Source organism: Protomyctophum parallelum (genome assembly GCF_964188405.1).
Source record: "Protomyctophum parallelum genome assembly, chromosome: 23".
Taxonomy (NCBI): Eukaryota; Metazoa; Chordata; class Actinopteri; order Myctophiformes; family Myctophidae; genus Protomyctophum; species Protomyctophum parallelum.
Genome location: NC_139715.1, coordinates 25,255,248 through 25,258,212, shown reverse-complemented (window position 1 = coordinate 25,258,212; position 2,965 = coordinate 25,255,248). Strand labels below are relative to the sequence as shown.

Genomic DNA, 2,965 nt, shown 5'->3' with positions numbered 1-2,965 from the left:
CATGCTGTGTGTGTATGTGTGTGTGTGTGTGTGTGTGTGTGTGTGCGACTGTGCGTGTGTTTGTGCATGCATGTGTGTGTGTGCATGTGTGTGTGTGTGTGTGTGTGACCTCCATTTTTGAGGTTTTTGATTTATTTTTACATACCGTAAATCAGTGCTATTGAACACCCTTTATGTCTGTGTGTTGTTTCGAAAATATCCTACTATAAATGGGCCACATCTTTGTCTGAGTGCGTGCGTGTGTGCGTGCGTGTGTGTGTGTACGGTTGTAATGCACGTAACTCGAGAACCGTTTGACCCACCGACTTCACATTCGACACACGCGTTCCACACCCCCACAGGGAGTGCAGTGCCCGGTATCGAGTCGGTCGGACCCACGGTTCTCCATGTGGGACACCGGCTGACAGTAAAAACGGGTGCTATGACAACCTATATATCATTGGGTTCGCAAGTTGCATCGTTCCCAAGTAGGCCAGTGGCCGACAGCGACGGGCACGTACAGGTCTCTTAACTCCATTGGACCCTCACACGGTCTGCTAAAGCAACTAACTCCACCACCTCTCCCCCTCTCATGGAAGCAATTGACAATATATAAAGTCACTCACTAACTTTGATGAGGCAGTATTGCTTTGTTTTGCTTCATTTCCTAAAAATACATTTTGGAGTTAAGTGGTTTCTTCCCGACAGCAGAGAACAGATATACTATGATACTTAATATACCACACACACACACACACACACACACACACACACACACACACACACACACACACACGCTGTTAATATTCCTGTCAGGTCAGCAGGTGCTTTTGTTCTGACGTGTTTACGGTAATGAACTGTGATGCTTTTATTGTGAAAGCTGAGCTGCAGGGATGTTTAGAATGTGACTGAGGAACGTTCAACCTGACAATGGCGCGCACGCACACACGCATGCACGCACACACGAAAATAAAAGTGTGTTAAAGGACCACTTCACCACTTTTCAACCTTACATCCTCACTAATGTTAATGATAAAATAGCACAATTTTGTACTCAGTTTGTGTCTCATAGAAACCCGTCCACCAGTGAAAATGGAAGCCATCGTTCTCACGATAATTAACAATCTAAATATATATATTTTTATTAAATCTTGTTTAAAACGGGTATCTGACCTATGAGTCACAGACCGAGTAGAAAAGAATTGTGGCATTTTTTTCATGAACATTAGTGTCGACCAATTGTATGAAGAGTGGTGGATTGGTCCTTTAAAGAGCATACTCAGAAAAGCCTCTTTCAGGAACGAGCTATAGGACATTTTATACAATGCAAACAAAAAGGATTTATCGTTCAGAGTTGATGCAAGAATGAAAGCATGTACAACTGGAAACCATTTCATACAAACATTTGTTTTTATTAATATAAGGGCACTTTAATACAGACAACAGGGCCTTAATTTCATTCATATATTATGTCACCATCAATACAGCGATATAGAACCAATCAGTAAACTATAGCCAACCAACAATCAGTAAAAAGATAGGAAACCAATCAGAGCTGTGTGATCATGGTGGCGAATGGCGATGCTCAACCTGCGGCCCGAAACAATAAGATTTGACTGATAAAATGACACCAATATATAAAATATATACAACATACTGTATAAAATGTCATGATATATATTTTTGTTCTTATTGAAAACCTTGACGTGAATTCAAATGAATTGTCATTGTGATATAAGCAATCAATAAGAACTTAAAAGGAGATGTTCCAACCATATATTGATATTGGTCCTCACCGATGCGCATAATACTATTATATCTTATCTTCATATTGTCCTCACTAATGCTCATTATAAGATGGCACCATTTCCGTGACGTCCACGTCTCAGAGGAGGGCTGTGGCCTGTGGAACAGTTCAGAAACCTGCCTACAGTGACGTCATCGATGAGGAATCCAAGCTAATAAACTGCAGGCTTTCTAGTCCTGCAAAGTCAGTGTGCTATAATGGAAGACGTTGTTCTTGCATTAACAAAAACTGTTAAGTCTTGCCTGCCTGACTATGATGTCAATGGTAGGTATAGGTTTCTGAACTGTCCACAGCCCTCCTCTGAGACACAGTGAGTAGACAGGTCTCTAAACTGTCCAAAGACCTCCTCTGAGACACAGAGTGAGTAGACAGGTCTCTGAACTGTCCACAGCCCTCCTCTGAGACACAGTGAGTAGACAGGTTTCTGAACTGTCCACAGCCCTCCTCTGAGACAGTGAGTAGACAGGTTTCTGAACTGTCCACAGCCCTCCTCTGAGACAGTGAGTAGACAGGTTTCTGAACTGTCCACAGCCCTGCTCTGAGACACAGAGTGAGTAGACAGGTTTCTGAACTGTCCACAGCCCTCCTCTGAGACACAGATGATTCTGTTAAAGAGGATTTGCCTGTAAATTACTATTTCATCCAAGGAGGCTCCCCTGAATTATAGAACCTTACATTCATTTAGTTATATTACGGTACGATATGACCTGCACAATACGGTACGCAAACAAGGACGTCTTTCTGCCTAAGATACAGTATGTGTCTAGAGGAAAATTTGAGAGAATACTTTCCATTATGAGGGAAAGAGTTCAGTGTTTACATACCGTAATATGACATGAATGGGTTACACATCAACATCCCGAAGCCCCCCTTTTCCGACTCGCCTGCATTACTAACCCTACCCTAACCGCACCCGAAATGCCACTCTGTCCCCAAAATAACTTCATACTTGACATTTTAATGATGATGATGATGTGGCGTCTGTCCAGGAGAAAATAGAAGACCGTTGCCATCTTCAGGAGTTTAGTTGGAGCATGGGGGAGTCAGGCCTGGCATCTAATCTGGCTCCCATAGGTGGAGTTCTCATCTAATCTGGCTCCTATAGGTGGAGTTTTCATCTAATCTGGCTCCTATAATTGAGTTCTCATCTAATCTGGCTCCTATAGGTGGAGTTCTCAG

The 2,965-nt window shown here is 42.7% G+C and overlaps 1 long non-coding RNA gene across 1 annotated transcript; it reads left to right on the top strand.

Annotated features, from left to right (window-relative positions):
* Positions 1-1,376: 1,376 nt before the first annotated feature.
* On the top strand, positions 1,377-2,965 carry LOC310854111. Its single transcript, XR_014568860.1, has 3 exons — positions 1,377-2,252; positions 2,295-2,865; positions 2,898-2,965. It is a non-coding gene; the product is annotated as an uncharacterized lncRNA (long non-coding RNA).